The 18451-nt window shown below is 38.5% G+C and overlaps 1 protein-coding gene and 1 non-coding gene across 10 annotated transcripts in view; both read right to left on the bottom strand.

The window, feature by feature from the left end:
• WNK1 (WNK lysine deficient protein kinase 1) overlaps positions 1-18451 on the bottom strand; it is a 160921-nt gene that overhangs the window by 123076 nt on the left and 19394 nt on the right. The gene's annotated exons all lie outside the window — the stretch shown is intronic.
• Positions 9328-9453, bottom strand: LOC115900203. Its single transcript, XR_004059872.1, has one exon. It is a non-coding gene; the product is annotated as a U4atac minor spliceosomal RNA (small nuclear RNA).

Below are 18451 nucleotides of genomic sequence, written 5' to 3'. Positions count from 1 at the left end.
TTTTGAGACACAGTCTTGCTCTGTCACCCAGGCTGGAGTGCAAAGGCGCGATCTGGATTCACCACAACCTCCGCCTCCCGGGTTCAAGCGATTCTCCTGCCTCCGTCTCCCGAGTAGCTGTGATGACAGGCACGCACCACCACACCCAATTTTTGTATTTTTAGTAGATATGGTGTTTCACCATGTTGGCCAGGCTGGTCTCAAACTCCTGACCTCATGGTCCACCCACCTCGGCCTCCCAAAGTGCTGGGATGACAGGCGTTTGAGCCACTGCACCCATCCTAGAATTTTTTTAAAAACTTAGCCTGACGTTTGGTGGCATACACCTGTAGTCCCAGCTACTCAGTGGGAGGACTGCTTGAGCCCAGGAGTTCGAGGCTGCAGTGCGTATTGAACCACTGCATTCCAGTCTGAGTGACAGAGCGAGACTCTGTCTCAAAAAAAAAAAAAAGAAGTATAACCACAGTTTCTACTAGGACACCGAACAGAGAACAAAGGACTAATAATACAGGTAGAACTGGGGACAAAATCTAAATTTTATGACTAGCAGGGTGTAACATTTATTAGTATAGTACCATACTATACTAGGTAAAAATTATTCTTTCATTTTTAACAGCAAATAATTCTATGCCTTTTACTTTATTCTTATCTACCTATACATAGTACACTGTTAAGCTTCTCACAGAAGAACTAGAATGGAAAAACAGTGGGGTTTTGTACTTCAGACTGTAACTTTTATCAAATTTATGATTCTTTATCATAAATCAGGAGCCCTGTTTAGTGCCATCAACAAAAAACTACTTTCTCTCAAAATTATGGGCTAAGAATCTTACCTCTCCACTTCCCAATCTGTATCTGTTCTAGTTTCTACCCTTTTCTCTACTCCTGATTTCACCAACAAAGATGTAATGTAGCCTCAGTATATTATTTCATTATTATCCCTTAATTGAAGGAAGCATGTGGCCTTCATATTTGAGAACCAACTAATAAACTTTCCCACAAAAACTGTTATAAGCAAAGGTTAAAGTCTAAACTATTAACATTACTGGCACCGAACAGATGTACAGTGTTAACATTGCTCTCTTTCTTCCCCCTACCCCTTCCCCGAGATGGAGTCTTGCTCTGTCACCCAGACTGGAGTGCAGAGGCACGATCTCGGCTCACTGGAACCTCTGCCTCGTGGGTTCAAGCAATTCTCCTCCCTCAGCCTCCTGGGTAGCTGGGATTACAGGCACCTGCCACCACGCCTGGCTAATTTTCGTATTCTTAGTAGAGATGGGGGTTTCACCATTTTGGCCAGGCTGGTTTCGAACTCCTGACCTTGTGATCCACCTGCCTCGGCCTCCAAAGTGCTGGGATTACAGGCGTGAGCCATCTTGCCTGGTCCTCTCACTTCCATTTTTAAATATGTTTTCCATATGTAATATATTTCAGATATACTGTCTGGGTATCAGTTTTTGCTGGTTATTCTGGGAACAATCATTTCCGGTACTGGAATTATAGGCCTTTTTCACTTAAGTCAACAAACAACTCACAAACTTTTAGAAATATGATCCATTAGTGTGTAAGTTGATCTCTTGTTAGCAGAATATAACTATAAATTATTTTACTAAAAATATGGACAATGTTTAATTTCCATATAGTATCACACGCAATAGCTTTTTTTTATTTCAAGAAGCTGATGTGAAGGACAATCTATCATGAAACAATATACCCATCTATGATGGTTAGTTTTATGTTACAATTTTGCTACAATACTCAATTATTCTATCAAACACTAACTAGGTGTTGCTATAAAGGTATTTTTGTAGATGTGGTTAAACCTACAATCAGCTGACTACATGTAAGGGAGACTACCTTCAATTATGTGGGTGGGTCTCATGTAATCACTTACAACACAGTAAACTGGGATTTCCTGAGAAATCCTGGCTAAAGATTGCAGCATCAGCTCCTGTCCTAGAGTTCCCAACTCAATGGCCAGCTCAACCAGAAGACAGATTTCAGACTTGCCGGCCCCAACAACCAAGTAAGCTAATTCCTGGAAATGACATGTAATATCTATCTGTTATATACAAAATCTTCTAATGGTTTTGTTGCCTTGGAGAAACCTGATACCATTTTTCACACTAACACTACACACACACACACACCCGCCATGTAAAGCATCCATATATCAATGACAACATTCAAGCTTTTAACATTTTTTTGTTGTGCCTGTCCTGAGATGGAGAAAGAGTGGAAATGCACAGATCCTCAGCCTAGCAGAAGACAGACGGTCTTTATAACAGAGCAGGCTACATACATTAAAGTGTGTAAGAATAATGAAAATCAACTTACAAAAAGAAAGAATTTTTTTAAATGCACAGAAAGCTAATATGGGTTAAGACCCAGGCAAGCATTAAACACAGGAACCCAGAGAAACTACGCTAATAATGTAGTTTCAAGCTTTTGTTAATAACGACACCTAATAATAATAGCTAACATTTATTGACTTCCAGACCCTGTTCTGGTGCTTTACATATATTAACATATTGAAACTCAGTAACACCTCTGTGAAGTAAGTACCTACTTCGGCTTGGTGGCTCACGCCTGAAATCCTAGCACTTTGGGAGGCTGAGGCAGGAGGATCACTTGAGCCCAGAGTTTCAGATCAGCAATAGTGAGACCCCATTTCTACTTTAACCAAAAAAGAAATGGATGCACAAGAGGATTACAACAAAAAAGTGGCAAAGCCAAGCCAAGATGTAAACATAAGCTGTCTTGTTCTAGAGTCTGTGCTTTGCCATTCCACAATATCACCTATGCAAGTAGAGAAATAATGTTATTTTTTAAAAGCAGATTTACAGTCTAAAGTGTAGGTGTTTTAAAAAATAATGAAAATTACATAATTTCATTTAAGTCACTTAAATAACGAAAACTGCATGAAACACAGACTACTAGGTGTAAAATGCAAAGAAAATCTATCTAAGAAAGACAAGGCAGAAACAAAACACACAGAAGGCAGGAAGACCAACTCCAAACATACCAATTATTACCACAAATGTGAATACGTTAAAGTTCTCTCTTCCAAAAAACCCATGGAACAGGCTTTAAAAAAAAGTCTAGCTAAACACTGTTTATTTATAAGAAACACATCAAAATTAAACTGACATAAAAAAGATAAAGGGCCGGGCACAGTGGCTCACACTGGTAATCCCAACACTTTGGGAGGCTGAGGTGGGTGGATCACCTGAGGTCAGGAGTTCGACACCAACCTAACCAACATGATGAAACCCCATCTCTACTAAAATGCAAAAATTAGCCAGGCCTAGTGGCGGGAGTTTATAATCTCAGCTACTCAGGAGGCTGAGACAGGAGAATCGTTTAAACCCTGGAGGCAGAAGTTGCAGTGAGCCAAGATCATGCCATTGCACTCCAGCCTGGGCAACAAGAGTAAAATTCTGTCTCAAAGAAAAAAAAAGTAAGATATAGGTACAAGTAAGACAAATGTGAAAAAAGAATGACAATATAAAAAAGGAATGTGTTAAGCAAAGAGAATTATTTAAGAAAATGCTGCATATTTTATATTGATAAAAAGTGCAACTATTTAAGTATATAACATTCATGCTTAACCCAGCCTAAATATAAAGCAATGAATATGTAACATAAAAACTGTTAGAAATACAGAAATTGACAAATCCACAATTATTTTATAGGGCTGACACGTTTATCAAATATCAGCTAATCAAGTAGTCTAATGCAACAAAAATATATGAGATTTAAGCAATACAATTAACAAATACAGAATTTTTCCCCTTAATAGAATATACCATTTTCAAATAAACGTAGTTTTAATTTTTCAAACACCATACATTACACTATAAACAAAAAGTTTTAATAAAATCTCTAAAGTAGAAATCACATAAAGCATAAGTTATACTTTGGCGTAAAAAACGAGGGTTCTGAGTAGCATAAATGAACAGATCTAAAGATCCCAACATCTGCATTTTGTAAGATGCCAGAACAGCACAGATTACAGTGAGCCCCACAATCAGGAAACCCCATTCACAGTTTTCAGTGCCCAACTCAAAAGCGACAACCAAGGCTCATGGGATTACTTGAATAAAGCTTTTAAAATTAAAGAGCATCCAATCGACAAGGGAAGCAAAAAAATAAATAAAATTAAAGAGCAACTAAAATCAGTAACAAACAACAACAACCAAAAAAAGGAATCTGGAAAACGCAGAGTCATGTGGTGGCTCATGTCTGTAATCCCCGCACTTTGGGAAGCTGAGGTGGAAGGATTGCTTGAGCCCAGAAGTTTGAAACAGGCTTGGGCAACACAGCAAGACCTCATCTCTAGAAAAAACTTTTTAAAAAATTAGCTGGGCATGGTGGCGGGCGCCTGTAGGCCCAGCTAGCTGGGAGGCTGAGGTGTCAGATTCACTGGAGCCCAGGAGTTCCAGTGAACTAGCTGCAACCAACTGTGATCACGCCACTGCACTATAGCCTGGGCAGCAGAGCAAGATCTCGTCTTAGAAAAAAAGGAAAAGCAGGCCAGGCGCAGTGGCTCACGCCTGTAATCCCAGCACTTTGGGAAGCTGAGGGGGGCGGATCACGAGGTCAGGAGATCGAGACTATCTTGGCGAACATGGCGAAACCCCGTCTCTACTAAAAAGACAAAAAATTAGCCGGGCGAGGTGGCGGCGCCTGTAGTCCCAGCTACTCGGGAGGCTGAGGCAGGAGAATGGCGTGAACCCGGGAGGCGGAGCTTGCAGTGAGCTGAGATCCGGTCACTGCACTCCAGCCTGGGCGACAGAGTGAGACTCCGTCTCAAAAAAAAAAAAAGGAAAAAAAGAAAAAAAAAATCTCTTGGAAGTTAAAAATATATAATGGCAAAAATGAAACTCAATAGGATGATCAAGCCATGATTTTCCATTAGGAAATCTCATAGAAAACAAAACCAAAAAATAATGTGAAAAAAAGGAGAAAAAGATATGGACAGGCTGGGCGCAGTGCCTCACGCCTGTAATCCCAGCACTTTGAGAGTCCGAAGCGGGTGGACCACGAGGTCAGGAGTTTGAGACCAGCCTGGTCAACATGGTGAAACCCCCATCTCTACTAAAAATACAAAAATTAGCTGGGTGTGGTGGTGGGCGTCTGTAATCCCAGCTACTCGGCAGGCTGAGGCAGAACTGCTTGAACCTGGGAGGCGGAGGTTACAGTGAGGCAAGATCACACCATTGCACTCCAGCTCTGGGTGACAGAGCAAGACTCCATTTCAGGGGAGTGGAGGGGCGGGGAGAAAATGATGGCTATTAGACCATTCGTGTGGGAGAACCAACATATATGTAACAGGAGTTCTAGAAGGGGTAACATAAAAACAGAGGGCAAGAAATGAAATGAGTAGAAGGTAAATTTTCAGAATTGATGGCCAGTGAGTTTCCAGACAGAAAGCCACAATACCCATACCAAGGCACACTGCTGAAATTTCAAAACGCTGAGGACAAGACAAAAAACCTGAAAACTTCCAGAGGAAAAAAAAAATAGGTTACAGGGAACAGAGAATCCTACTAGCCTCAGACTTTTAACAGCAGTACCGGAAGCTAGAAGAAAATAGAATGAATGTCTTTAAAATTCTGAAATAAATTATTTCCAATCTAGAATTTGTTATCCAAACTACCTATTAAAGAGGAAAGGGAAAGGAAGATGAAGGAAGATATTTTCAGACATGTAAGTTCTCAAAAATATAGTTATCTCCCAAATGACTTTTCTCAAAGAGTTATGAAGTTATTCTTTCACAAATGAGGAGACCAAGAAACAGAATGAAATGGGATTCTGGAAGCAGGATCAAAAATCAGTTAGATGTAAGAAGAATCTCCAAAATGAGAATGAATGAAGATCCCCAACCTAAACAACAACCTAGAATGCAACCGGTACAAATGATGAAGTTTAGAAGTTTAAGAGAGGTTATCTCCAAAAAAGAAGGATATCTAAAAGTTTTAATGTAGACACAGGAGATTTACACAACTAGGAAAGAAGACTTCAGGAAAATAGTAATAAATATCTTGACTGTGGTGATGGTTTCATGGATGTGGACAACTAATTAAATTTGTACCTTTTAAATATGTACATTTTATTATGTCAATTATACTTCAATAATGCTATTTTAAGAAATAAATGTCAACAAAAATATTCATATTAAATGCTAGCATATTATAAAATAAGACACAATTACATCAAAGGCAAAAATTTTAAAACTCCAATTCATTACTGATAATTTTTATCACCAACTTCTTGAGATGGTAGGGAAAGGTTGTTGAAGAACAGTTTAACGAGAGGTACTTGGCATTCAGAAATTGAGTTGTCCAGTAATCGTAGCCATTAGACAATTAAAAAAAATTCCCTCAAGATTCACACATCTGGGCTGTAAAAATAAAATAAATAAAATACAATTTATTTAGAGATGGGAATCTTGCTCTGATGCCCAGGCTGGAGTACAGTGGCACGATCATGGCTCACTGTGGCCTGAAGCTCCTCGGCTCAAGCAATCCTCCAACCTCAGCCTCCCAAATAGCTGGGACTACAGGCACATGCCACTGGATAATGTTTTATTTTTTCGGTGGAGACAGCATCTTGGTTTGTTGCCTAGCCTGGTCTCAAACTCCTGGGCTCTAGCAATCCTCCCACCTCAGCCTCCCAAAGTGCTGGGATTCAGGCATGTATGTGTCACCATGCCTGGCCCCAAGTATGGTTATTGAGTACTTCACTGAAATGTTGCTGGTGTGAACTGAGATATGTTAAATGTAAAACACACAACAGATTTTGAAGATGTAATAGAAAAGAATATATAGTATCTTTATAATTTTTTTTTTTTTTTTTTTTTTTTTTTGAGACGGAGTCTCGCTCTGTCGCCCAGGCTGGAGTGCAGTGGCCGGATCTCAGCTCACTGCAAGCTCCGCCTCCCGGGTTTACGCCATTCTCCTGCCTCAGCCTCCCAAGCAGCTGGGACTACAGGCACCCGCCAACTCGCCCGGCTAGTTTTTTTTTTTGTATTTTTTAGTAGAGACGGGGTTTCGCCGTGTTAGCCAGGATGGTCTCGATCTCCTGACCTCGCGATCCACCCGTCTCGGCCTCCCAAAGTGCTGGGATTACAGGCTTGAGCCACCGCGCCCGGCCTATAATTTTTATATTGATTATATGCTGAAAGATGTTTAGGCCAGGATGGTGGCTCACACTTATAATCCCAGCACTTTGGGAGGCCGAGACGGGCGGATCACGAGGTCAGGAGATCGAGACCATCCTGGCTAACACGGTGAAACCCCGTCTCTACTAAAAATACAAAAACTAGCCGGGCGAGGTGGCGGGTGCCTGTAGTCCCAGCTACTCGGGAGGCTGAGGCAGGAGAATGGCGTGAACCCGGGAGGCGGAGCTTGCAGTGAGCTGAGATCTGGCCACTGCACTCCAGTCCGGGCGACAGAGCGAGACTCCGCCTCAAAAAAAAAAAAAAAAAAAAAAAATTTTAAACATTAGCAGAGTGTGGTGGCACATGCTTGTAGTCCCAGCTACTTGGAAAGCTAAGGCCGGAGGATTGCTTAAGCCCAGGAGTTTGAAGCTGCAGTAAGCCATGGTTGTACACCAGTCACTGCACTCCAGCCTGGGTGACAGGGCAAGACTCTGTCTCAGAAAAAAAAAAGAAACAATGTTTGGATACACTGGGTTATATGAAACATATTACCAAATTAATTCCACCTGTTTTTTTTAAATGTGGCCACTAGAAAATTTAAACTAGGTTGGGCGCAGTGGCTCATGTCTGTAATCCCAGCACTTTGGGAGGCTGAGGCAGGTGGATCACTTGAGGTCAGGAGTTCGAGATCAGCCTGGCCAACACGGTAAAACCTCATCTCTATAAAAATACAAAAATTAGCCAGGGGTGGTGGTGCATGCCTGTAATCTTAGCTGCTCGGGAGGTGGAGGCAGGAGAATCGCTTAAACCTGGGAGGTGGAGGTTGCAGTGAGCTGATATCGCTCACTACAATTTTATTTCTATCACTTTCTCCTTGGATTTCAATTAGATTTCAAAATTCCCATTAATTCATAGACTCAGGAACCCCAGAGTAATAAATCCCATGTTATTCAACTACACCTTCTAAGATTAGATCTCTGATTTTGGAAAAATTATTCTATCAACTAGTTGCCTTGGTTTTCTCATCTATAAAACAGGAATGACAACATACTATGTAGCTATTGAGAGAACTAAGTAAGATGTACTACAGGACAGCTTAGTGGCACTGTTAGGGACTTGCTAGATCAGGCATGCAGCAATGTAACTACTTCCACACTATTTTCTCTCAAATGCAACATTCACACTCAGGCCTAATAAAATGACAATTAGGTCATAAACTTTCAGGGTCACTTCAGACCAAAAATCTCAGAACTCACTTTCCAAAGTCAGTCTATGACAATGATTTAAAATTATATGAAACTTCAAACTGTACTGTTAGTCTACCACATTTTTTGTTATTTGTTACTTAAAATAATCCAGCCAAGTATACAAAATTATCATTTTCAGATGAAGAAAAAGGCTTAGAAGTTAAGTGAGTAGGATATCCAGATTCATACAAATATTAATATTGCCAGAAAACTTCATTTTAATCATTAGATTTTAAAAATAAGCCACAAATCCCATAAGAACTCAACCACTGGGGAGGGGGAACAAAGAAATCTGACAGAACTAGAGAAAACTGGGAATTTTAATTTAAGTTCTCAAAAAAAAGTTATCTCAATCATTAGAACACAAAATATAAAGCCCATTTGTTTAAAATAAGAACACATTTATACTTTAAAATTAAATCTGTAGTCTCCACAAAATATCTTTCAAAAACTCAAATCCAAAAAGGTTCTGAAGATTTTTAGTGCCATTGGTTTGTGTTATAGCTAATGCCAGTATTGTGCCTATTAATAAGAGACTAAACAAAAAGCAAAAATAAAACAGATCATTTAATTAACAGATCATTTAATTATAATTTATCTAATGAAGACCAGCAATTATAAAACTTCAAACACACCTAACTTCAATTGTTACACAAAATCATAATCGTTTGTTCCTTTCTAAGAAGGAACACTGTGTTCAGAGCTTATGTTATGAAAAATGAACAATGACAGGAGCTAAAATTCATATGGCCACTATATTTTCATTTTGTGGCAAATAGCTATCAACAACTTACCAAATGATTTAATTAAGTGGTTAAAAGGATCGAAAGCTTCAAGTTTATGCTCTGAGGAAAACGTTTTTCAAAGAGTGGGCAGTAAACAGTTTTTTCCCCCTGTGGAAAAGCAGTTTTTCATTTTTCCAAAAATAGTACCAAGGTAAAGCAAAGCTCTAGATGATGCAGGCATGTTGTATAGGCCTCAGCAGTACTGCCCTCACTATGTGCTCACTGGACAGTAGTGCAACCCCAACAAAAAGATGGTTAACAGTTTTTGTTGTTGTTGTTAATGAAATAAAACAAAAAACGGCTCATCGCTAGTAAGGAAACTATTTTGTGAAACTTTCTTCTTTTTATGTGTGCATATACTAAGTCACAATGTAAATGTATTTCTTAAAATGAGTCTCAGAAAGGTTTGAAAGCCATGCAAAGTAGTCTGTCTATAGCAAACTACTATACATTCAGTAACTGGAGGGGTTTTGCAGGAATCAGACTGTACCAAGAGTATCAGACTGTACTCTTTTTGACTGTGAGAGAGTAAGAAGCGTATTTTTAAGGCATGGGCCTAAAGCTGACTGGATTATCCAATTCTACCACTCAGTTTACTAATTAGACAACAAACTTACCCAAGGTCATTCTTCTATAGTTTGCATTAGAACTAAGTCTCCCACTCTAATGCTCAAAATAAGCTCCACAAAGACACTTTAGCATGTAAGTATTAATTCAGAATTTCCTATTTGGTTTTCAATAACCAAAAGAAACTGCAGCTTAACACATGCAACTGTTTCCTCAAATACTATTCTACCAGATTAATGACCATGCCAGCTCTCCCATTAAAAGCTTTTTCTAGCTAGTTACTTGGTACTTAGGATTTTATAGCACTTTTCTTTTCCCATTATGCTCAGTAGTGCATGCAACACACTGTACTTAGGAATGCAACACACTTCCTTTGGGAATGCATAACTGTGGCCATAACTATGACTGAAATTTTCGTGAATTTCTATCATCTGTCTAAACTTAGAAGCAAAGTACTACAAAATCAAGTTAAATCAGACCATATTTCTGTGATCAGTGTACCTCACTATTAAAACATTATATGTATTTTAACAGATATCATTCAAAACTTGAAGTATATCCAAAATACTCCATTCCCATCTCCTGATAAATAAATCTTCACTGACAACTGAGTCAGTAAGAAGAGAAACATGTTAAGGAGAGAAGTTAAAACAGAATTAGACAAAGATGGGGCAGATTATCATAGCTTCATACTACAAGTACAGGTTTGTTTCCACATCCTCTTTCCTAAATATCCATAATAAACTCATAACATTACTTGCAAAGAACCCCTGAGAAGGTGCCTCAAATTATTTCCATAAAGAAAATAACATTATTACCCTTTAAGCAACTCTGTTAATGATTATCCACCAAATTCCAAATATTAAAAAATTGCTTAACATTGGGAATGGCAGAGGTACCAAGCCTTACGATGTCTAATCAAGTCAGTGAAGTACACAAAAAATGCAGGCAAGAGAAAAAGGAAGCTGAGTCAGGTACAGAGTTCTTTGCATCCACAAATAAAATGCTTTATTCTTTATTTCTCAAACTTGCAGTATAAAGACCAAAAAAATCCACTATTTTAATTTCACAGTCCAGTCAATTCACATGGCTGTATGTGAATTTTTCTTTCAGAAAATTAAGGGAAAGGAGCCAGGCACAGGGCTCATACCTGTAATCCCAGCACTTTGGGAGGCTGAGGCAGGTGGATCACTTGAGGTCAGGAGTTTGAGACCAGCCTGGCCAATATGGTGAAACCCCGTATGTACTAAAAATACAAAGATTAGCCAGGTGTGGCACACACCTGTAATCCTAGCTACTCAGGAGGCTAAGACAGGAGAATTGCTTGAACTCAGGAGGAAGAGGTTGCAGTGAGCCCAGATCGCGCCACTGCACTCCAGCCTGGGCGACAAAGTGAAACTATGTCTCAAAAAAAGAAAAGAAAAGAAAAGAAAAGAAAAGAAAAGAAAAGAAGAGAAAAAAGAAAATTAAGTGAAAGGGAATTTATAATGTATCTGTGCATTTTAATATTATAGTCACAGCAACATAACCTAAATTACTTTCCCAACAGGGAATTAGAAATCTGAAAGCGAATACCACTCACATCTCAAATAAAATAACTGCCAAAAATTTACTCATTTTTCTAAAATGTTATGAAAACGAGTACATTATTCAACTCTTTTGGAGAAAAGTAGACAACATGATTTATAAAAAACACATAATTAGTGGCAATTTTAACAGAAGAGAATGCTCTCCCACTGAACTTTGTAAAAACAAAAGAAAATCCAGACTTCATCTGTTTTACTTTTACATTTTAGAGCAGTAAAATTCTTAATTTCTTATTTCCCAAACAATACTCCCCATTATTGTTTGCTTCCTCTGTAATGTTTATTCCTCCCCGAGTTCTGAGATTCCTAGGTATGGAATTTGAATTTCCTGGTAGTACCAGCTTTTGCTCATATTTTTAGAACCTTACTGTGACCCTGTGGTGGTGTTCGCCAGAAAGAACATGAGACAGAAGTCACACCTGTATTAATAACTACTACCAGTATTACTAAGAATTTAAAATTTTTGTTCTAGTTACATGTCCTGTCCTTTTAATTTTATATTTTAATAAGTCACTCATAATCTCAAACTCTAATAACAATGACTGTTAGCAAGATAGATATTTCATTCCAATTTCTATGAATTACTTTAAAAAAAAAAAAAAAAAAAGACCATTGGCAGGGTGCAGTGGCTCACACCTGTAATACCAGCACTTTGGGAGGCTGAGGCGGGTGGATCAATTGAGGTCAGGAGTTCGAGGTCAGCCTGGCCAACATAGTGAAACTCCATCTCTACTGAAAATATAAAAATTAGCCAGGCATGGTGGCGTGCCTGTAATCCCAGCTACTCAGGAGGCTGAGGCAGGAGAACTGCTTGAACCCGGGAGGTAGAAGTTGCAATGAGCCGAGATCGCGCCACTGCACTCTAGCTTGGGTGACAGGGCAAGACTCCATCTCAGAAAAAAAGAAAGAAAAAGGAAAAAGAAAAAACAATTAATAAAAAAATTAAAAAGATGATTTTACATAAATTTCAAGATTTTCAATGCCTTTTAAAACTGAAACATCAAACCACAATCACGGGTATTAAAATTCTAAATATTCAATAGTATAAGGGAGTAGCCTTCTTCTGGTTTCCCACAGGTCAAGTAAACAGTTTAAGCAAAATTTAACCCTAATTATAAGCAAAGAGGTGAAAATTGCTTAGGTTGGTAAATGAGTCCTTTTAGGTGAAAATATCATCATTTAAATCATTTAAGTAACCAGGACTCAGCTACTACTTATAGATTTGATAGCTAGAGCACTAAATACAAAGTGAGGTGTAAAGTCCTTCTAACGTAAGTAACAAGGCATCCATTGCCAAAGTTTTGGATTATGTTTTAGAGTCACATTTACCACTATTGTGTTTAATATAACAAATCTACCATATCTGAACAGCAAACAAAGACAGACGATAAATACTGTAAATTGTTGGAAGTCAAACACTGTAAAGTTTCCTGAGTCTGTGGTAAGTTATTTTTCTTAAATAGCTACCATGTATGATGTGTTTCACTGAGCAACTACAGTGAACTTTAACAGATACTATTTACCACTTGTCATTTCATGAAAAATACAAGGAGCTTTGCTTTCACTGTTTCTCTTCAAATGCTTCCCAGTTCATAATACACTAACACTTAAGAAATTACATAGCCGAATTATAGTTCCATGGTAGATCGTATCTACATATCTAGCTCTATCTCAAAATTCTAGCAGACTACGTTTGGTCCAAAGTAACACAAGTGCCTAACTCTATGACAAAATCATATCTTTCACATAAAAACAAATCTAATTCTTCAGCTACTTAAAAACTCCAGGCTGGGTGCAGTGGCTCACACCTGTAATCCCAGCACTTTGGGAGGCTGAGGCAGGCAGATCACGATGTCAGGAGAACGAGACCATCTTGGTCAACATGGTAAAACCCCGTTTCTACTAAAAATACAAAAATTAGCTGGGCGTGGTGGCGTGCGCCTGTAGTCCCAGCTACTCGGGAGGCCGAGGTACCAGAATTGCTTGAACCCAGGAGGCAGAGGTTGCAGTGAGCCGAGATCGCACCACTGCACTCCACCCTGGCAACAGAGTGAGACTCCGTCCCAAAAAAAAAACAAAAAACAAACAAACAAAAAACCCTCCAAATGATAAGCACAGATGCTAATTTTTTTTTTTTTTGAGACGGACTCTCGCTCTGGATGCTGACTAATTTTATCCAATAAGAAAAGTAACTAAAAAGTTAACACTGCACATCATGGAGTGAGTTTAAATATACACATAATTCTCAATAAATCACAGAATAGTAACAATAAAGGGACCAAGAGCTCATTTAGTACAGAGTCTATTTATCTTCAACACTTCTGAATGAATACCTACTCTGTGTGAAAAAGTCTTCGTAAACACTCTAGTCGGTTATTATGACTCAAACATAGCATTATGGGTCATTTCTTTATAGTTCACATTCTAATTTATAATAAATCCTAATTTTCTTTTACTGTCTCTTAGAAGTTCTTGAACAACCATACAATGCAACTTCTCTCCCAAAGCACCAGCCCAGGTACAAATACCATATAGAGTGAGAACACATTGAGATCTGGGCCAGGCATAGTGGCTCACACCTGCAACCTCAGCACTTTGGGAGACCGAGGTGGGCAGATCACAAGGTAAAGAGAGCAAGACCATCCTGGCCAACATGGTGAAACTCCATCTCTCCTAAAAATACAAAAAATTAGCCAGGCGTGGTGGCAGGTGCCTGTAGTCCCAGCTACTCGGGAGGCTGAGGCAGGAGAATCGCTTGAATCCGGGAGGTGGAGGTTGCAGTGAGCCAAGATCACGCTACTGCACTCCAGCCTGGCAATAAAGTGAGACTCTGTCTCAAGAAACACAAACACACACACACACACACACACACACACACACACACACAGAGATCTGACTTTAACTTCACATTTTTAAAATGTAACAACAAACAGAAGCTTAAAAACTGAAAAAGACCACAGTGTCTCACACCTATAATCCCAGCACGTTGGGAGGCTGAGGCAAAGGATCACTTGTGGCCAAGAGTTCGAGACCAGCCTGGGCAAAACAGCTTGACCCCATCTCTACAAAAAATTGGAAAAATTAGCCAGGCATGATGGTACATGCCTGTAGTCCCAGCTACTTGGGAGGCTAAAGGGGAAGGACTGCTTGAGCCCAGGAGTCCAAAACTGCAGTAAGCCATGATCCTGCCACTCAACTCCAGTCTGGGCCACAGAATGAGATCCTGTCTTTATTGTCTTTGGGGTCACAGACAACCTGACCTATTAGTTTTAATGTGCACTACAAGGTAATTATGACGTTTGAAGAGAAGCATGCTCAGCTTTTAAAACAAAAATGAAAAACAAACAAACAAGAATGATCTAGGCTCCACTCCCACTTCTATGTTTGTTGAATGTAAGTTTGGCAAATTATTTCATTTCAGTCTCTTCACCCTGTAAAATGGGACTAATACCTTATTCAAGTGACACAAGAATATATGAGAATATACATAAAACACAGTGCTTCATAAATATTATCAAATCGCCACCCTTTTCTCACCATTTTGAGAACAAAAGTCCTTCAAACATACACCGTTCAAACTTTTTTTTTTGAGACAACGTGTTGCTCTACTGCCCAGGCTAGAGTGCAGTGGCACGACCATAGCTCACTGCAGCCTTGAACTACAGCTAGGACTCCAGGCACGTACCACCTCACTCAGCTAATATGTTAATTTTTTTGCAGAGATGAGGTCTTGCTATGTTGCACAGGCTGGTCTCAACTTCTCGGTCTCAAGTGATCCTCTCGCCTTGGACTCCCAAAGTGCTGGGATTACACGCCAAACTTTTGATCAAACTTTACATTAGGCCCTAAAAAAAGTTGCCATTAAAAACACAACTTGCCATAACAAGACAAATTTAAAGACAACTGATCTAAGAACTCATTTGTGTTACAAGAAAGACTATTACTTGATATGCCATTTATCTTATTGTATTCAGTAATGTCTTCATTTACTCTCTACTAGTAAATACAGAAATAAGGGAATAACCATTACTGTAACTGCAAAAGTAAAATTTTAAACATTGATAAGGAGCTAGCATAAACATTTTAAAAATCTATTTTTTGTATACTAAGTTCAATTTTAGATTTTAATACTATAACGTAAAAATATCCATGAAGATAAATCAATTTTAAATACCAATAGCAAGAAGATAAAATACAAGAAATTCACCTATCAAGTTCAGAGATAAGATTCACTATACTTAAATGAAAAAAAGAAAAACAGAATTAAGATGATTAACCAATTTGATGGTATAAACAGTGCTATACTATTGACATTAAATTCTCGCCATTGAAAAATATTTGCAGAAAATACAAAAGGATTCATTCTGATATAAGGAACTTATGAAAATTGGTTAGGGGAGAAAAGCATCTGAAGGCAAAAATATACCAAAAGACAACAGAGGAAATACAATTAGTTATTATTATCAAAGCATGTGGGGGAAAGTTCTGCAGACATAAACTATAGTTTATGAAATATTTAATAGTATTGATAAATAGGGTTAGTAAAATAAGAACTCTCACTTGGGTCACTGAAAATCTATATAACTCTTTTGGAAAACAATCTTACGATGAATAGAAAGTATTTAAATGTTCATGCCCTTAGAACCAGTAATTCCATTTCTGAAATTTAATCCTAAGAAAATAGTTCTAAACAGTGAAATCTGAGGTATTAATAAGTGTTTTGTTCACAAGGCTAAGTAGGTAAATTCCCTTCTCCTATTCCAAGCCCTTGTGGGCCTCTAGCCTCAAGACTGTTGTTTTAGAACCAGCAATTAGAAGACAGTCTCCTCAGCTGGCTTCTGTCTGAGAAAGTCCAGGCCCAAACAAAGGAGTTTGGCTGGATTATATTCAAGAGGGAGGGGATGAGAACGGAGTTTGAGAGGTAGATGCTGGAGGAAAGGAAGGGATTGGAGGATTCATCCAGACAAGATCAATACACTCATCCTCCTTGTGAGCTGCAGGGAGAAGGGAGGACAATGGAGAGACAATAATGGTAAAAACTTTCCTTTGGAACATTATGCAAAGATCCTATTACCCAATATTCTCTGTAACAAGGCCTTAAAGAAACCTTCCAGACTTACATAAACGGGCATGTCAATGACAAGCGGTGTAGGTGAAAGACTGCAGGAAAGCCCTTTCCTGATAGAATGTATGAAGTTCACCAAGGATATGGGGGAGGAAGATTTGTACAGGGAAATAATGGCCAATTCAATTAGGTAAGGATACAACACAGATTACATTTGGTTTTCATAAAATATTGTTTCATGGTTACAACCCTGTGGAGTAAGACCCTAGCCCACTATATTTACAATAGAAAAAATAACAATACCTAACACTGCAGGGAAACGAAGGAAATTATGGTATATGCACATAAGCAACTGTCAAGCAGCTATTAAAAATATTTATACTAATTCTTATGTTACACTGAATTATAAAATTTTCAGGATATAAAATTGCAAACATACATCTATGATCCCACTAAAACACAAGTTTCACGAAGGCAGAATTTTTTCTCTATTTGCTACCTAAGACAGCCTCAAGCACATAGGAGTACAATAAACATTTGGTGAATAAATATTAAAATCCATCATGAAAGGGAACAGGCCAACATTCTAAATCATATATCGACATTGTCTTTTCTGATGAAACTTCAGTGGGGTTATTTTGGTTTTTATTTTTCCTTGTTTCCTAAGATATCTCTGAGGAATTACTTCTAAGATGGGAAAAAACTGGGAAGTAGTTCCTTTTAAATGCATTAAGAATTTCCTATATTTTCAAAATATCTTTGGTATGCTCTAGAGTAGATTTAACAGTTTAAATAAAGGAAGCCGACTTGGGATATCTTGAGAGGGTAGGAAGTGGAAAAGGCACACTAAGGTTTTCCCCCTATAGCTTAGTCAATATACGAAACTAAACTTCCTCAAAGAACTTTTTTTTTTTTTTTTTTTTTTTGAGACGGAGTTTTGCTCTTGTTGCCCAGGCTGGAATATGTAATGGCGTGATCTCAGCTCACCACAACCTCTGCCTCCTGGGTTCAAGCAATTCTCCTGCCTCAGCCTCCCGAGTAGCTGGGATTACAGGCATGCGCCACCACGCCCAGCTAATTTTGTATTTTTAGCAGAGACGGGGTTTCTCCATGTTGGTCAGGCTGGTCTTGAACTCCTGACCTCAGGCGATCCGCCCGCCTTGGCCTCCCAAAGTGCTGGATTACAGGCGTGAGCCATCGCGCCAGGCTCCTTAAAGAATGTTCAACGTAATGTTATTCAAGCCCCTAATACTTGGCTTTTACAAATTTCTGAACCACACAGTACCACTGTTCTAAAAACAAACTACTGAATTATAATGTTCTGATAATACCCCAAATTATATGCGAAGCAGTAAATGCACTTTCTTGCAAATCTCTGAACAAAGGCTGGAAGTGAGAAGACTAATTTAGCTTTGTCATATATCAACCATGACTTCTAAACTTCTGTTCACAGTGATCAAATGTATTTATGATCAATTTACTAGATTTAGTTCTAACTAAATGTTTGCATCTGTGGGACAAACATTCTAATTTTCTCTTACTGAGAATTAAAAAAATAATATATACTCAATAATTCGAGTGTTTTTTATACATAACTTCAAAATTTTAATGTGGGAAATGGTTTTCCTCTACGGCAAATCTGGCAAATTATGCCACCACACAGCAACATAACTATGTGTGTGCATACGTATGTATACTCATAATTACATTGCTGTATGGTGGCATACATATATACATACACATACACACACCCCTATACATAGATACACACACACATACATACATACACACACACCCATTTTGATTACTGTGTACAAATATTTTGCTGTTTTTTAATCTATAAACCTCAAATTCTTAAATGGGAAAATGCTTTTGCTATGTGGTAAAACAGGCAAACTGTACAACCATACAATATAATGATAACTATAAAAACAGAGTTCAAACACACAGAAACCAGTATGTCATACATAGTAACAACGCTTATCTCTGGATAAAGGTACTGACTGCAGGTGGTTTTTTATTTCTTTTTTCCTCCT

This window comes from Rhinopithecus roxellana, chromosome 10 (assembly GCF_007565055.1).
Source record: "Rhinopithecus roxellana isolate Shanxi Qingling chromosome 10, ASM756505v1, whole genome shotgun sequence".
Classification (NCBI taxonomy): domain Eukaryota; kingdom Metazoa; phylum Chordata; class Mammalia; order Primates; family Cercopithecidae; genus Rhinopithecus; species Rhinopithecus roxellana.
Note: the sequence above shows the minus strand (reverse complement) of the source record. Positions and strands in the feature narration are given on the sequence as shown.